This window comes from Eulemur rufifrons, chromosome 3 (genome assembly GCF_041146395.1).
Source record: "Eulemur rufifrons isolate Redbay chromosome 3, OSU_ERuf_1, whole genome shotgun sequence".
Classification (NCBI taxonomy): Eukaryota; Metazoa; Chordata; class Mammalia; order Primates; family Lemuridae; genus Eulemur; species Eulemur rufifrons.
Window position 1 is genome coordinate 82,982,364 of NC_090985.1, and position 19,567 is coordinate 83,001,930.

The window sequence follows — 19,567 nt, forward strand, 5'->3', positions numbered from 1 at the left end:
TTGTATGATAAGACTATGTTTAACTTTGAAAGAAACTATCAAACTGTCTTCCAAAGTGTGCTGTATCATTTTGCATACCTGCAAGTAATTAGAGTTTCTGTTGCTATGCTACCTTGCCAGCAATTAGTATTGTCAGGTATTTGTTTGTTTTGAGCCATTCTATAGTATTAATAGGTGTGTAGTGGTATCTTGTTCTTGTTTTATTTGAAATTCCCTAATGACAAATAAGATTGAGCATCTTTTCATATGTTTATTTTCATCCTATATGTTTTCTTTGACGAAATGTCTGTTAAAATCTTTTGCCCTGTTTTAATGGGTTTATTTAGAAATTTATTGTTTAATTTCCAGTATTTGGGGATCTTCCAGATATCTTTCTCTTTTATTTCTAGTATAATTCTGTAATGATTTGAGAACATACTTGGTGTTATGTCTATTCTTTCAAATTTGTTAAAGTTTGTTTTGTAGCCCAGAATATGGTCTATCTTTGTAAATATTCCATGTTCATTTGAGAAGAACGTGTATTCTGAAGTTCTTTGATGGAGTGACAAATGTTAAATAGGTTAAGTTGGTTTAATAGTGCTGTTCAAATCATTTATAGCCATACAGATTTTCTTCCTATTTGTTATATCAATACCTAGAAAGGAGTGTGGAAGTCACCAATGGTAATTGTAAATTTGTTAGTTTTTGCCTCATGTATTTTGAAGTTCTACTATTAAGTGCATACAACTTTAGGATTGTTATGTCTACTTAGAGAACTTAATCCTTTATCATTATATAATGTCCCATTTTATTTCTAAGAATACTTCTTGTTCTGGAGTCTACTTTGGCTGAATTTAATGTAGCTACTCCAGTTTTTCTTGTGTGTGTGTGTAGTGCAGTAGTGTCGGCATGGTATATCTTTACACATACTTTTACATTTAACCTGTATATGTCTTTATATTTGAAGTGGTTTTCTTGTAGAAAGCATGTAACTGAGTCTTGTTGCTATATCCAATCTAACAATCTTTGCCTTTTGACTGATGTATTTGAACATTTAAAGTGATCGCTGTTATGGTTGGGTTAAAATCTTGCTAGTTGGCTTCTATTTATGCCATTTGCTCTTGCTGTCTGTTTTGCTCACTTTCTGTCTTCCCTGAGTTTAATTGAGCATGTTATGATTCCACTTTATCTCCTCTAATTCCTTATTATTTGTATCTCTATTTCTCTATTTTTTAACAACCGAGAATCAATTTATTATAATCATTGATTTGATCATCTGCAGTGGTGGCTTCAGCCTCTACTCCTGGCTCAGTACTAATGTAATTAATCTGAGTAATCTCAGAAAGACTGCACAAGTTGATGAGTCCGGTGGATTCTCATCTGCAAACAGTCCCAAGTCTTAGTACCTTCACGACTAGTTTTTCTCATAGTGATTCTCAGAGTCTTGGTAAGCATCAAGTTGAGGTTTTTTTTCCTTTAGAGCCTCTGATCAAGCCAGCACATACCTTCTCTAGGGATTTTACATTGCAGCTGGATAGGGTAATTCTAATGTGGTGAACCACCACATCTGATTCCACTGGTGTATTTCCAGTATTCTTAAAAACCTTGGCTTTTAGGCATGACTTCCTGAACAACTCAGTCTACAGCAAAAGCAAGCAGTGGGTGAGTTAGGAGAAGGAAGTGTAGACCACAGTGGTGACAGTGTCTTCCTTAAAGAAGATTTATACCTCTTTCTGAACATTTAACTTTGTAATGGCTAATAAAGCTACTTCCACATAATATTATACCACTTAATGCACAATTTAACACTCCCATTCCTTGTATCATTCCATTGTTGTTATATATTATATTTTGTTTTTATTAATGGTGCAAACATATTATTATAGTTTTTGCTTTTCAGTAGTTAGCTTTTAGAGCAATTAAAAATAAGACAAAATATTCCATTTTACTCTTGTTCTTCATTCTTTGTAAAAATCCAAGTTTATGACTGCATTTATTTATTCTCTCTTAAAGAATTTCCTTTAACATTTCTTGTAGAATAAGTCAGTGGTGATTCAGTGTTTGTATGTCTGAGAAAATCTTTATTTCTGCTTTATTTTCAAAGGATATTTCCACTGGATATTAGTCAGCCTTTTTTTTCTTTCCCCACTTTAAAGACATCATGCCATTGTCTTCTTGTTTACATGGTTTCTAATCAGAAGTCCCAACTTATAAAGAAGAACTAACACTAATTCTCCTCAACTTATTCCAAAAAATTGAAGAGGAAGGAACTCCCACTACAAGGCCAGCATTACCCTGCCACCAAAACCACACAGGGACATGGACACAACAAAAAAGAAAACTGCAGGCCAATATCCTTGATGAACATAGATAAATAAATCCTCAATAAAATAATAGCAAGCTGAATCCAACAGCACATCAAAACATAAGATAATACACCATGGTCAAGTGGGATTTATATCAGGGATGGAAAGATGGTACAACATACTCCAATCAACAAATGTGATACATCACATCAACAGAATGAAGGACAAAGACCAAATGATCATCTCAATTGATGTAGAAAAAGCATTTGGTAAAATTTAACATCCTTTCATGATGAAAATTCTCATCAAACTAGGCAGAGAAGTAATATCCCTCAAAATAAAATAATAAAGGCCATGTGTGACAAAACCCAGAGCTAATATCATACTGAAAGGGGAAAAGCTAAAAGCCTTTCCTCTATGAACTGGAAAAGAACAATATGCCCACTTTCACGACTCCTATTCAACATAGTACTCGGAGTCCTGGCCAGAGCAATCAGGCAAGAGAAAGAAATATAAGGCATCCAAATGGGAAAACAGGAAGTCACATTGTCCCTCTTTGCAGATGACATGATCTTATATAAAGAAAAACCTATAGACTCCACCAAAAAACTCTTAGATCTAATAAATAAATTCTGAAAAGTTACAATATATAAAACAACATACAAAAATCAGTAGCATTTCTAAACACCAATAATGAACCAGCAGAAAAAGAAATCAAGAAGGTAAACCCATTTAAAATAGCTACAAAAATATAAGAATAAAGACTTCTACCCTCCCCCCAAAAAAAACCCTACAAAGTACTGATGAAAGAAATAGAAGAGGACACAAATGGAAAGACATACCATACTTACGGATTAGAAGAATTAATATTGCTAAAATGACCACACTACCCAAAGCAATCTATAGATTCAAAAGAAATCCCTATCAAAATACCAATGACATTTTCACAGAATAGAAAAAAACTCTCCTAAAATTCATATGGAACCAAAAACAAGCCTGACTAGCCAACCAATTCTGAGCAAAAAGAACAAAGCTGGGGAGGCATCACACTAACTGACGTCAAAATATATTACAAGGCTATAGTAACCAAGAGAGCATGGTATCAGTATAAAAACAAACACATAGGCCAATGGAACAGAATAGAGAACTTAGAAATAAATCCACATATTTGCAACCAATTGACTTTCAACAAAGGCACCAAGAATATATATTGGAGAAAGATATCCTCTTCAATAAATGGTGCTAGGAAAACTGGATATTTATGTGCAGAAGGATGAGACTGGACCCCTATTTCTCATCATATACAAAAATCAACTCAAGGTAGATTAAAGTGTTAAACATAAAACCTGAAACTGTTAAACTACTGGAAGAAAACATAAGGGAAACACTCCAGAGCATTCATTGGTCTAGGTAAAGATTTTATGGTTAAGACCTCAAAAGCACAGGCAACACAAACAACAAAGAAACAATCAACAGGGTGAAGAGACAACCTGTTGAATGGAAGAAAATATTGGCAAACTATTGATCCGACAAGTGACTAATATCCAGAATATGTAAGGAACTTAGACAACTCAACAGCAAAAATAATAATAATAATCCCATTAAAATCCCCAAAGAAGACATACAAATGGCCAACAGGTATATTTAAAAAAGTTCAACATCACTATGATCAGGGAAATGAAAATCAAAACCACAATGAGATATCATCTTACCTCAGAATGGCTATTAATCAAAAAGATAAAAACAACAGTGCTGGCAAGGATGAAGAGAAAAGGGAACTCATATACTGTTGGTGGGGATGTAAATTAGTACAGCCATTATGAGAAACAGTATGGAGGTTCCTCAAAAAACTAAAAATAGAACTACCATATGATCCAACAATCCCACTACTGGGTGTTTATCCAAAGGAAAGGAAATCATTATATCAAAGAGATATCTGCAACCCCATGTATATTGCAGCACTATTCACGATAACAAAGACATGGAATCAACCTATGTGTCCATTAAGGAATGAATGGATAAGTGATATATATGCACAATGGAATACTTTTCAGCCGTAAAAAAGAATGAAATCCTAACATTTGCAGCAACATGGGTGGAAATGGAAGTCATTCTGTTAAGTAAAATAAGCCAGTCCCCTGTTCTCACTTGGGAGTTAAGAATGTTGAGCTCATGAGGGTAAAGAGTAGAATGATAGCTATCAGAGGTGTGTCTGGGTAGGAGGACACATAAAAGTAAGTTAAAGGATACAAACATACAGTTAGATAGAAGGAATGAGTTCTAATGTTTAATAGCAGAGTAAGGTGACTATAGTTAATAACAGTGTATTGTATATTTCAAAATAGGTAGAAGAGAGGACGTAAAGTGTTCCCAACAGATAAAAATAATAAATGCTTGAGGTGATAGTCCTATAGTGCTATACATGTAACAAAATATCATATGTACCTCATAAATAAGTATAAATATTATGTATGAATTTTTAAAAAACATACCAGAATTTGCAATCAGAAAAAAAAACTGTGATGTTTCATTTGCCAAGAATGACTGATGTCCATTCAATTACATTTATTGAAAAATGAAGATTCTAGAAGTACAAATTTTGATGACCTTTTTGATTTTTGCAGAAAAATGACTTACAGAAATGATTTTGCAGAAAAATGAGCCAGAAAAATCTTACGATCAATCAAGATGTCACATTAATAGAGCATTCTTATTTGTTGTCTGCTATAAAATTATTACACCAAAATATTGTATTTTTGCAGTTGGTAAGTTTATGTTTTTACTTGTGTTATCTCTACTATGTTTTACAAGTAATAAAATATTTTAAAGCAAAAAATAATGACTTTAACATATTGACTATAGTAAAACTAATATTTTAAATTTCCCATCTGACAGTTCTAACATCTAGTTCATATATTAGTCTGGGTCTGTTGACTCCTTTATTACTTCAGACTACGTTTTTTCTTGCCTCTTTGCCTCTAAAGTTTTAGTTGACAGACACATGTTAAGACAATAGATATTGAGATACATATTGTTAGGGACTGAATATATACCCCCTAATTTCATATGTTGAAATTCTAACTCCCAATGTGATGGTATTAGGAGGTAGAGCTTTGGGAAGGTAATTAGGTTGAGATGAGGGCATGAGGGTGAAGTATTCATGATGGCATTAGTGCCCTCATAGGAAGAGAGAATCAGCTCATGAACTCGCTCTCTCTTTCTCTCTCCTACTGCTCCCTCCCTGCCCAACATATACGCAGGTGCCTGTGCGAGCACGCACACACACACACACACACACACACACACACACACAAGGATACAGGAAGAAAGCAGCCATTTACAAGCCAGAAGAGGGCCCTCACCAAGAACTCAACCACCCGATCTCAGACTTCCAGGCTTCAGAATGTGAGAAATAAATGCCTCTTGTGTGATTCATCAGTCTATAGTATTTTGTTATAGTAACCTGATCTGATTAAAACAAATATTTTTTATGCTTAGAGATGAGCACTCCTTTCCTTCTGCTAGGCCTTTAGTGTAGGGGCCTCTGTTAGTTGAGTCAAAAGCAGGGTTGGATTTGAAGTTTGCTTCCTGCTTAGCTTTGGGTCTCCCCATTGGCTTAGGTCTTGCCTTTGTGCAACAGAGAATTTGCCTCTTGCAGCTCTCCCCAGCTGTACTGCACTCGGAATTTTATTTGCCATTTGGCAGGATAATGGAGGTAGGGGAGGGGGGGAAGGAGGTGTTCTCTGATGTCCTTATTAAGTTGAGATTTAGGCAGAGATTGTGAACTTGAGTCTTGGGGCTGTGACATTCACAAATATTCCTGCTCCTTCTCCCAAGGTAATACTGGGACTAACACATATGCCCACACTGCCCTCAGGGGCCTCAGTCTACAGTTTTGTTCCCTTCTCCCTGCATAATAAAGCTTTTGTTCCTTTGATGATGCAGAAGATGAGTCTGGCAATGTTACCACAGTGGCCTTTGATCCTGTGCTCCAGCCAGTGTCATGGACAAGTTTCCTTAGGCCTCTCTCCAGTTTTCCCCGTGAGTGCCTGACTGAGTTCCTACAGGAATATCCTGCAAGGGGATGTGACCCTCCACACACACATATGTCTGCAGCCCCCAGGGACCGGCCTCTAAATGTTCATTGAAAATCTCCAACTGAGTCTTCTTACTGGCTTATATGGAGTTTGGCAACTTCTTTGCAGGCACTTGTCTCTCCCCAGATTTTAGGGGAGTGTTTGCCCTGCAACCTCCGTTCTCTCATGGGTTCAAGAAAAGTGATTAATTTCTAACTCACCAGCTTCTTTAGGACAGGAGTGATGAACTTTTCAGCTCTCTTCCTCTCTGAGCTGAAATCAGAAGTCTTTTTCTACAAAGAGGCAATCTGACCCATCCTACATAACATTTCTCATAAAGGAGTGAAAAGTATAGGTTAAAAGGCCTACAAGTTAAAAAAAAAAAAAAAAAACTAGTTTCCAGTTCTACTATGTAATTAACTAACCAGGAGTATAACTTCAAGCAAGGAAAATGGACTGATAAGAATTATTATACCCATCATGGCAGAAGGATCAAATGATAGGACTATGGAAAATGATCTGAAAAGTAAGAAAGTTATAGGACAAATATAGGTATAATCTTATATTTTATAGTTTAGTCAAAGGTTGTATGGTCAAAAACAAAACAGGTGTTTTACATCTGACAAAATATTCAGATCAGTTTAGTAACATTTAATGAGCACCTACTCAATATCCCAAATCAATATCCTTTTAGTCTAACAGATGAGAGAAAATATTTAATTTCATTTAAGCATTTAATTATAAATGTCTGAAACTAACATCTATTTTCTATTTCATTTTTAGAAGAAAACTGAGTACCACAATAAACATACATGAAAATAAACTTTGTACAATGAGAATATTCCATATCAGGAACCTGTTTTAAATTAGAAGAATATGACAACTGATTTTCTATAAAAATATCATCCTGATTACAACTTTAATAAGTAAATAAAAATTGTTATTGTAACTAAAAAAATTTTACTCTTTAAACAGTTAATTTTTATCTCAGATACTGTAGTAACATGCTTCAAAGAGTTAAAACCTGTCATTGCCAAAAACATTGCATTAACAATACTTTATTTTTAAAGATAAACAACATTTTTTATGTATTATTTAGGTAGCTCATTAAATGATTTACTCTTTCCTCCAGTAAGTCATTTATTATTGAGAGATTCCTAAAGCTGAGCAGCTAGATGCAAAAACATGTGTTCAAAGTTGAGACAGAAATGGCAAATGGCCACATTCTTAAGATCATGTAATTTAGTGAAATAGGGAATTCAATACCTCAGCAGATGACAAGTTCAAGGATGACGCCTGTTTTAGCAAAAGCTAAGTTGGAACACATGAAACCATCTGATTTTGAGTTTTCATGTGAATCATTTTGGAGCACAAGGATTAATGAATGTATGAGAATGTGTCCTTGGATTAGAATGCATTCCTACAGTATGAGAATAAGAAATATGAGAAATATTAAAAAGAAAACAAATACAGCATTGTTAATTTCTTACTATGTGACTAAAAGACTTGAAGCAAAGAACTTGTGTGACTTTCAGTGGTGGGTTGCTTTCCCACAATGCACCTGCATGCAAAATACAACTATAAACAGTATATGATTCTGTTCAGAGTCAGAAATATTCACAAGCTACCATCAAACTTGGCTTAGTTCTCTTTGTACACTGTGAGGCTTGTCTTCTGGAACTAACAAGATTAAAAATTCAAATCTGTTCATGCTTTGAGCTAAACAGAATTATCTAAAAACAGAGATGTAAATAAAATAATGAACTGCACAATTTGAAAGCATTTTGGATAGTTAAAAAATGAGGTTAAACCAAATGTGTAATTTAAAACCCAACCCAGTTGGTATATGGAAAAACTCTAGTTTATGTGAATTATTTCATCAAACATAACAATAGATGAGCTAAATGGTCAAAATAAATCATTCAGACCCTGCTGTCTTTATAACAAAGACAAGTCAAAAGTCTGCGAGGACTGCAAACTTTTCTATGGTTCAGGGTCAATCTGAACAAGGGTACCAGCTGTTCTATTAGATAATGTCCTGGATAGAGTCACTCTTGAATGAAAATTTTCACACTCTGTAATAATAATGCATCACTACAGAAATGAAAAAATAAAAAATATAAAGATGATGACAAATGTCTGAGAGAGTCCAGAAATGAATTCTTTTCCATGACCACATTTATCTTCCAAGCCGAGAAAGAAATTATTAACATTTCTCCAAACTCTACGCTTTTGCAACTGTTTAGAAATTAAAAATATAGTACTAATACAATGAGAACGTGTATTCCAATTGAAAAAGCAGTTTATCTACTATGATCTGACCTTCCACTTTAAAGAGAAATAAAAATGAATGAACAGCTATTTTTAACATTCAGACCTACTTGGAAAAGTTAGGGAGATCAATGTAATATACAAGTTGATATTGGAATTACTTCTTTTTCCTTCTTCTAAAGTGACATTCTTTCATCTTTCAAATCCCTATCAATTGGTAATGAAAGAAAAGGGAGAATATGCTTATCCATGATAGAAACACATGTGGGAATGTTGATAAATGAATTCTGATGGAGCTGCCCATATGTTGGTAATGAGATTCAAAAAATATATTTTAATTGTGTAGCCAAAACATGACTGCCAATCGAAAAGGTCAGTTATAAAAATGAGTGTTTATTTTCTGTTTTTCTTTTAGTATTGCAGATTTTCTTTTTAGATGGCACAAATTCATGTAATAGTTTGCTAAACTTCCTTCAAGTCATAATGATTGTGGGAAATTGAGTAGCACAGTTGAAGATTTGTTAATAGTAAATCGTGTTCTTTATTCCAACTGTGGCTTCACTATGATTTGAATTATGCTGGGATCTTGTTCTAGACAATCTGAAATCAAACATGAGAATATTAATTTCTTGCAACCAAGACATCTCATACCACAATATGATACCCATGGCTGCTATACAGTAATAGCCGAGCAACATTTTTTAAGTTGAGAGCAGTTAGTTTTCTTTTTCAAGGCAGATGTTTTCCAGATTTACTATTGTCACTCATTAAAAAAGTAAGAAGTCTGTGTGAGTTATGATAATGTGAGGTATGATATTGTATATGCCATCTCATCCATAAAACACCATGGATTTTCTCTGCTAATTCTTTCCTTTGCTTGCTTTATTTGGTTCAGTATGACTGTCTTTTCATTAGTGTATAGATATTTATTATGTCTGTTTGATAAAATTTACCCAAACAAAGAAAATAAATGGAAAGTTGGAAAGTTGACAAAGTAGAAGTGGGGGAGGTATTTTAGTTATGAGGACTCATTATATAGTCAATAATTATGTTGCTATAATTATTGTTTTATTGTGTGTATTACATGGGGCTTATTTAGCAAATTTACTTGAATTTGGGGAGCAATGTGTATATTTTGGAGGAATTCAAGGCACAGTACAAATATTACCCAATGAATATTTCCATGTAGGAGAATAAGAGGTCTACTCTATCCATATGTCACTGGAATAAACACAGTTCAAATGGCTTGATAGTGACTGTGAAGCACTTAATGAGATAAAACAAAATCTAATTTTTTGCCTTCCTAGAAATTTAGTTTAATGCCTGAATTATCAGAAAAATAATGTGCTAACATATCGGTGGGCAAATGAGTGTTATGTTCAGTCTAATATATGCCTTCCTAAAGCTTCTTATTTTCACCTAAATTAATCTTAAAATTTGAAGTAAGATACATATGTAATACCTGGTTTAATCTATTGTGGATCAAATTGGCATTACCATCAATTTTTAAAATAATAATTTATCATCTTTCTTGTTTCATCCAAATATTTGAGTTGAAACATCTTTAAAAGAATACACAGTGCGATTTCAATAGCTACAATTAAAATATATACGTTTTCTCTCTGAATTTATTGACTCTATAGGGGTCATTAGTGGTGAGAGGGCTTCTATTTTCCCACAGCAGTGGAGCGTGGTATCTGCGCAGGGCTCCCAGCTGGCCGGCTGCTCAGGGCAGAATTTGCAACACACATTCCAGATTGGCTCAGTATTGCAACATGAGATGACTTAAAGAAGTAAAAACATAAATACCTTAAAAGACAATAAAAAAATAATAAAAGGATGACTATTTTACAAAACTTTAAATGAGAAGCATTTAAAAGGCACTAATTTTTTCAAACAACTGAAAAATGATGACAAGATCCATACACTACTATTCGGGACAATCTTTAGCAATTATATGCAAAACACTGAACAAAATATTAAGCTTTATACTACAGAAGACTCATAATTTATTAATAACACCCCTTGCACATAACTTTTAGCAGTAACACATAGGAATTCATATGCCAAGTGCAAACCCACAGACTTGGCTGTGGATGTAACAATAATGGTTTCCAGAGTCTAGTAATTCTAAGTATGAGTATTATGCGTGTCTCTTCTTTTTTCCCATTATGTTAGAACCATACAATTTATTTCCATTCCAGGCAGCCAGCATGTACTGCCAATTTATTATGATCAGAATGACATAAAGGGAGGGGGGTTTGTGGCTCAAGAGGAAGAGCCTTCACAAATGTAGAACAACCTCTTTGCACGGAAGTCAGTTCCAAGGGAATTCTGAGGCTGACTAGAGATCCCAGATGTCATCGATAACACTTCAACACAGATGGATTGTGGAGCTCTCAACTGGATTTTCTACCACCCTGCAGTAAGAGCCCATGGCTGAACTGTACTCAGCTCTGATCTGTGTCTAGTCTGTGGCAAAGGCAATAGTGAACTGAGAAACCCGCGCTGAAAGAGAACTACAGTCTTGCAGAACGATGCTGAATTTATCACTTTTTGATGACACTATTCCTCTACAAAATAAATGATTCTGGCCACAGGCAGATTAATAATATCTTCAACAATCTGAAAATTATTAACGGCAATAACGTTATCTCTGGAACCGCGAAGAGGCAGCTAGAGTTCATGAATTTGTTTTTGACCACCCAAAATGCCTCCACACAATGACGGTTAACAGATGGAGACAAAATCTCAGCACATTTAATAATCCGTTACAATTGAGAAGGACCCTACTCTTGGCAGAAAGGGAACTTATATACTGCTCCTAGGGCGCTTCACACAAATTATTTCACGTGATTCTCAAAACTCTATGAGAGAGCTTTCATTATGCCCCATTTCACAAATTGAGGCTAAGAAATCCCAGCAAGGGAGTAACAAAGCCCTTTGCAGATAGGTTTGTCTAACCCAGGGGTGGGGAACGTTTTCATGTTGGAAGACCACATTAACTTAGCTGTAATCAAGGCCACATTCAAGAAATTAGATATACTTAAAAATGTACATTATTTTTAATAAATCTAACCACGATGTACTTAATTTCAAAAAATAAAAACTATTTGTTAGTTTTAAAGTTAACTAACCTTTTAATGACTTTGTTGTGCCTGCTTTTGGTTGGAAAGCATTTGAATATTTGGTCACAGCATGGAGGTCGCAGTTTCAGTTGATCCTCTAGATGGGTATCAGTCATTTGTGATCTTAAGGGTGTCTTGATTTGAAATAGGTAGGAGAATGTAGATTCGCAGCAATAAGTGGTTGAAAAGCAAGAAAGCATTTTGGGGGCGTGTTGCCAAAGGTGTGGGTATTATACTACATTTTTCAATATTTTAATGACTTTAAAATGTCATCTACTGAGAGCTCAATCAACTCCATCTGGAGTTCTTTAGGTGCCTTGGTGATATCAACTAGGTGAAGCTAAAATGCTAATTTGAGTGTGATGTTATGATTCTCAAAGTCAGTGAACCTTTCATTGTACTCTCTAATTAATAGGTCTATAACAGCTACGGATTCTTCAAATGATTTGCATATATCACCCTGCTCATCAGTGACCTTTGCTAACAGGGGAAAATGTCCATCCAAAACTTCGTTTTTTAGAAGTGTTTTGAAAAAAGATAGCTATTTTTGAAATGTTTATATTTTTTGCCACATATCATATATAGACTTAGTTTTACCTTGCAAAGAAATATGCATTTTGATTTGACATGATATAACACAGAAATGCTGCATTCCTACAGAAATCTTCTTTCAATAATTCACATTGTTGATTCTGTTCTTCATAAAATTTAACTATCTCTTCTCAGAAGTAAAATTTTGGCTAACATGTCCTCTGCAATAGCCAATGCACTTTAGAATGATAGGGCAAATCCACACTGAATACTTCATCATTCAACTTTAGCATGTTACAAAACTGATGATGCCATGTTGCATTTGCACAAATATAGTTAACAATACTTATAACTTGTTGCAAAGTGTTACTTAAAATAGAAGCTTTAGCACAGGGATTTTGCTGATGCAAGATACAGTGAAATGAAATGAGAGCATCTGGATCTGTTAATACTTTATCTGTGCAATAAACCCTTCATGTTTTCCTGTCTTGGAAAGGGTATCTGTACATACACTCACTAAATTTATCAAATTCAGTCCAACTTCACAACATTTATCTTGAAAGTTGTTGAAGATATCTATTCCCCGTGTTCTGTTCACAAGAGTGCCCAAAGTGAGTAACTCTTCTTAGCAAAGAAAATCTTCTGTTATGACCCGAATGAAGTATAAAACCTGAGCTGAGTCAGTAGTATCCACTGATTCACCCAAAGCGATTGAATAATGTATATTTTCTTTCTAAAGTATTGCATGAAGTTGTTCTGTTAAGTGGAAGCCTAATTCATGTTGCCAATGTTATGGTTCTCCTTAAAAGAGGCAGTTGTTTGTACTTTGAAATGTTATCAGGGTTTAAACATCCCACACCTTCAACAATGCGTTCTTTCACAATTTCTACAGCGCTGAATGGCTTCCCGTTTTTCCCCAAGTACATAAAGCTACTTTCTAAGTTGTTTTTATGGCATTATTTCTAGGTCTTATTGATGCTTGAAAGAATGGTCTTTGCTTTTGCTTTTCATCTTTTAATTTCTGCAATATAACCTTTCACACCTCTCCCTCTAATTTTAAATATTTGTGGTCCTTATGAGTGTTATAATGCTGATAAGCATTGGATTTCTTTAATGTTGATATTGCAGTATCACAAAGCAAGCAAATCATCTTACCTTTAGCAGAAATAAGATAATATTGCAGTTCCCAATCTTCATTAAAAAAATTTGTTTTCTTCCTTTAGTGTTCTCTTGATCTTCCTTGACATGATGGGGTGTTAAGCAGACAGAATTTAAAAATACTGCTGAGCTGTGCAACTAGTCACAAATTCCACTTCAAACAGATACGCAGTGCACTGCTGTCAAAAGCTGATAAGAGACTGGCATACTCCACCCCCATAAAAACTCACCAACCAGCCTTGTGCAGTAGTGGTGCCAGTCAGGCAGGGAAAGTTGGAACTAAATCATGAGCGTAGCAACTGTCAATTTAGCCCTTATGGCTTACTCATGTTCTAATTGTGCCAGTCAATCTGGGAGGATTATTTCATTGAAATTGATTTTATTCTTTGCTATTTTAAACCAAAACCAGGAAAGGATGCAACAAAAAAAGAAAACTACAGACCAATATCCCTTATGAATATAGATGCAAAAATTCTCAATAAAATCCTGGCAAATCGAATCCAAGTGCTTATCAAAAAAATAATCCATCATGACCAAGAGGGCTTCATCTCAGAGATGCAGGGATAGTTTAACATATGCAAATCTATAAATGTAATTCACCACATAAATAGAAGCAAAAATAAAGACCACATGATCCTCTCAATAGATGCAGAAAAAGCATTTGACAAAATTCAACACCCTTTTATGATAAGAATGCTTAACAAAATAGGCATAGACAGGGCCTATCTAAAAATGATACAAGCCATATATGACAAAACCACAGCCAACATCATACTGAATGGGGAAAAACTGAAAGCATTCCCACTTCGAACTGGAAACAGACAAGGCTGCCCACTGTCCCCATTACTTTTCAACATAGTATTGGAAGTCCTTGCAAGAGCTATCAGGCAAGAGAGCAGAATCAAAGGAGTCCAAATAGGGACAGAAGAGATCAAACTCTCACTCTTTGCTGATGATATGATGTTATATCTAGAAAACCCCAAGGATTCAACCAAGAGACTCCTGGAATTGATCAATGAATTCAGTAAAGTCTCAGGATACAAAATCAATACACACAAATCAGAGGCATTCATATATGCTAATAACAGTCAAATGGAGAACCAAATTAAGGACTCAATACCCTTCAAAACAGCAACAAAGAAAAATAAAATACCTAGGAATATATTTAACTAAGGAGGTAAAGGACCTCTATAGGGAGAACTATGAAACACTGAGGAAGGAAATCGCAGAACATGTAAATAGGTGGAAAACCATACCATGCTCATGGATCGGTAGAATCAACATTGTTAAATTGTCTGTACTGCCCAAAGTGATCTACAGATTCAATGCAATCCCTATTAAATTACCAACATCATTTTTCACAGATATAGAAAAAATGATTTTACGCTTTGTATAGAACCAGAGAAGACCCCGTTTAGCAAAAGCAATTTTAAGCAACAAAAACAAAATGGGAGGTATTAATTTGCCAGACTTCAAACTATACTACAAGGCTGTGATTATTAAAACTGCTTGGTATTGGCACAAGTGCAGGGACACAGACCAGTGGAACAGAACAGAAAATCCAAATATAAAACCATCCTCATATGGCACCTAATCTTTGACAAAGCAGACGATAACATACTCTGGGGAAAAGATTCCTTATTCAATAAATGGTGCTGGGATAACTGGATAGCCACATGTAGAAGACTAAAACAGGACCCACAGCTTTCACCTCTCACAAAAATCAAATCACAGTGGATAACAGACTTAAACCTTAGGTGGGAAACTATTAGAATTCTAGAAGAAAATGTAGGAAAGACTCTTACAGACATTGGCCTAGGCAAAGAATTTATGAAGAAGACCCCTAAGGCAATCACAGCAACAACAAAAATAAATAAATGGGACCTGATTAAATTAAAAAGCTTCTGCACAGCCAAAGAAACAGTCACGAGAGTAAACAGACAACCTACAGGATGGGGAAAAAATTTTCACATACTACACATCAGATAAAGGACTGATAACAAGAATCTATTTAGAACTCAGGAAAATCAGTAAGAAAAAATCGAACAACCCTATCAAAAGGTGGGCAAAGGACATGAATAGAAATTTTTCAAAAGAAGATATAAGAATGGTTAACAAACATATGAAAAAATGCTCAACATCTCTAATCATCAGGGAAATGCAAATCAAAACCACAATGAGATATCACTTAACTCCAGTGAGAATGGCCTTTATCAAAAAGTCCCAAAACAATACATGTTGGTGTGGATGTGGAGAGACAGGAACACTCATACACTGCTGGTGGGACTGTAAACTAGTGCGACCCTGTGAAAAGCAATACAGAGATACATTAAACAGATGCAAATAGACCTACCATTCGATACAGCAATCCCATTATTGGGCATCTACCCAGAAGAACAAAAGTCATTCTATAAAAAAGACACCTGCACCCGAATGTTTATAGCAGCACAATTCACAATTACAAAGATGTGGAAACAACCCAAATGCCCATCAATTCATGAATGGATTAGTAAAATGTGGTATATGTATACCATGGAGTATTACTCAGCTATAAGAAATAACGGTGATATGGCATCTCCTTGGTTCTCCTGGAGAGAGTTGGAACCCATTCTATTAAGTGAAGTATCCCAAGAATGGAAAAATAAGCACCACATATGCTCACGAGCAAACTGGTTTCCCTGATCATCACCTAAGTGCACATTTGGGAATAACACCAATTGGGTATCGGACAGAGGTGGAGGCTGGGGGGAGGGGATGGGTGTATACCTACTTGATGAGTGCGATGTGCACTGTCTGGGGAGTGGACACGCTTGAAGCTCAGACTCGGGGGAATGGGAGGACATGGGCAATATATACAACCTGAACTTTTGTACCCCCATAATAAGCTAAAATAAAAATAAAAATTAAAAAACTTGAGCTCACAGAAAAAGTTTTATTGTCTTTTCTAATAAACTTCATGTTTTCAAGAAAAAATAAATATGTTCATTTTAAAAATAGAAATATAAAAGCAAAAATGCATTAATAAAAATAAAAGGATTTGTTTTGTAAAATTTGGATTCAGTCAAAAGGCCACTTTTAGGAACCTAGAAGGCCACAGGTTTCCCACCACTGGTCTAATCCCAAAGCTCAAACTCTTTCAACTGTACCATTATCGCTTTGTAATAGATTAAAGATGGCCACAAATCTTGTTTGCTACTTGTCTCCTTGAAAGATGGAGTTGACTTGTCTAAGTCCTTTACCCCTTAAATCTGGGTTGGTTTTAGGTACTTGCTGAACTGATAGAATGAGGTGGAAATTGTGAACTAAAATAAAATCTTAAGGCTCACCCCCCACCAGCTGACTGAATGAACAGACCCCCTCTTGGCCAAGGGGATATGAGGAGGGAGGTCAGACATGCCTCATCATGTACCCCCCCTTCTTGGAGATATCCTTTGTAACCCCTTAACAGGCCTAAGGCTATGCAAGACAAACCTACAGGTCCTCAATTTGCACAACAAATATATGTCCAGTGGCCTGTCTCTGATAAGCAGCTTCTTATCTCAAAACATTCCAAGCCTTTAGACAAAGCTTCATGTCTTTAATTACGGGTCAAAGAATCTTTAAACCCATCTATAACCTGTAAGCATCCGCTTGAGATGGCCCACCTGGCCCACCTTTTCGGGCCAAACCAATGTATGTCTCCCACGTATTGATTTATGACTTCATCTGTAACCCCTGTCTCCCTGAAATGTATAAAAGCAAACTGTAACCCAGCCACAGCGAGTCCACTTGCTCAAGGCTTCCTGGGCGTGGCTCCAGGTCATGATCCTCAAATTTGGCTCAGAATAAATCTCTTTAAAATTATTTTACAGAGTTTGGCTTTTTTTCCATTGACAAAATGATATCCTGGGACTTCTGAGTCTAGGTTATAAGAAGTCTTGCAACCTACACCCAAGACACCCAATTCTTGAAATAATCACTCGTGAAGTCCTGAGCCACCAAAAAAGAACATGTGCAGAAGCCCTGAGACTAAACTGGAAAGTGCCCCAGTTGAACCCAGCCTTCTAGCCACTGCCACCAAGATGCCACACATAAGCCATCTTGGACTGTGCAGATCAGGCCGGTAACCATCGGAATGGCTCCAAGCGACCCCAGTTGATGCCATGTGGAGAAGAAAAACTATCCAGCTATTCCCTGGCCAAATTTCTGAGACAACATCATATGATCAAACGATGGTTGCTAGAAGCCACATAGTTTTGGGGTAGTCAGTTATGCAGCAGTAAGAATTGCAAAAAAAAAAAAAAAAAACCCAAAAAACAAAAAAAAACTTCCTACTATGATATTACCAAACTATGAGCTTAAAGAGAGTCTTGGGGCAAAAAATATTGTAGAAAATAGAAAAGTCTCCTGACTTTTGATAAATGGATATGAATTTCTGCTTTACTATTCAGGTTCAGATATATTTAGGTGAATAAACAGGAGAAAGGAGGAAGAACAGAAAAGAGAAATGTTACAGGTAACGTGTTTGAGGGGTATAAAAGTGAAAGCATATTAGCCAGGATTCTTTTGACTTTAAGTTATGGAAATCTTACTTAAACTGCTTTAAGCAAAAACAAAGGAAGGTATAGAATTTATTGGCCCACATAACTGAAAACTGTGGTAGGAGGCTGACCTTGGGCATGCTGATTAAGATGCTCAACAATATCACAAGAAATAGTTTTCTCTTCATCTTTCAGCTTCACTTTACTCTCAGCTGGCTCTGTTCTCCAGCCAACTCACTCCTCATGGTGACAGGATGAGGTGACAAGATGAAATGACCTAGAGCCAACCCCAGCTCTAAGTCTATATCATACCATCTCAGCTGCAAACTCTCCAGCAAAGGGAATTTTCATTTCCAAGAGGACTAGTAAAAGGGTGTCCACCCACGAGCCCTGGGAGTGGGTCAGCCCCATCTTTACCATGTGGACTGAAGGTGGCGGTTTCCAAATGAAACCCCGAGTACTGTTTCCATCATAGTAACTGGAGGGTAAAATCTACACAGAAGAAAATGAGCCTTCAAAAGGCAGTGAGAAAGAAATATGTATTTCTTCTTTACACAATTTAAATCATGCTCATGACTTGATTTTATCTTGTCTCAATCATAGGTATAATTTAATATTTACAGAAAATGACTTTAAACAAAATTATGACCATCTCCTCTATAACCATTCTGCTGCCCCCTCTCTGGTTTAAGAGCACACTCCCCTGTTCCCGAGAGGATCCAGTGTCCTTATGCTGCTCTCTGGTAATCCATGGCTCCCCAACAAAGTTCCACCCACCCCCGGGGAAGGGTCCTGTTTTTTGGATCAACTCCTCTTTCTAAGAAATAGTTGACATCAACTACCTGAGCCACTCACCAACTTGTCCTTGGTCCCTTCTTCCTGTAAAATGAGGGGACTATTTAAGTGACCTCTAATGCACCCTATATAACCAATTAAAGCAAACCCTAATCCATTTGCATACTCCATTGCCATGGTTGGGTGGGAGAGGGACTCTTCCTCTCCCTCATAAATCCATACGTACAGGGGTAAACTCCTGACCTCCTCCTCCTGGAAAGTGCTGAAGTCAACACCCCCAGCCTCTTTCTGCCTTCACTTGTTCCTCCCCACAGGAAGGAGAGGTGCTAATCGGTTTGGTGAAAGCCTCACTTCCCAGAAGGGACTATTTCCCAGCTTAATGGGATCACAGGGCACTGCTTACTTGTGGCTTGACATCTAGTTCTTTCTAATGTTCCTGTGCTCTTTCGGTAAGACCCCTCTCCTACCCTGGTGCATGTCTTTGCACTTCCTGTCTCTCAGTACTAACTCACCTTGGGAGGGCCTGCTCCACTTAGTGGAGAGGCTGGCTGTTCTCTTGGTGTTCCAGTTTCTCCTGCCTTCCAGAAGTGGTCTTTGAATTTGCAGTAGGTGGACGAGAAGGCTACACAGCACACTCAGTTCACTTTGCAGCTACAGAGGTTTGTATTAATATTTGGTATAAGAGGGAGGGGACCCCATTTTGGCCTCAGGTCTAAGCCACATTCTCCAATCTACATATCTCAGATGCCTAGATTCTGTGGGCTGCATCTTTGCCTAAAAAGTTGATACTTTGAGCCCCCATT

General features: G+C 36.3%; 1 pseudogene; it reads right to left on the bottom strand.

The window, feature by feature from the left end:
- Positions 1-1,211: 1,211 nt before the first annotated feature.
- Positions 1,212-18,380, bottom strand: LOC138381400 (small ribosomal subunit protein uS10-like; annotated as a pseudogene).
- Between the last annotated feature and the right edge of the window lie 1,187 nt (positions 18,381-19,567).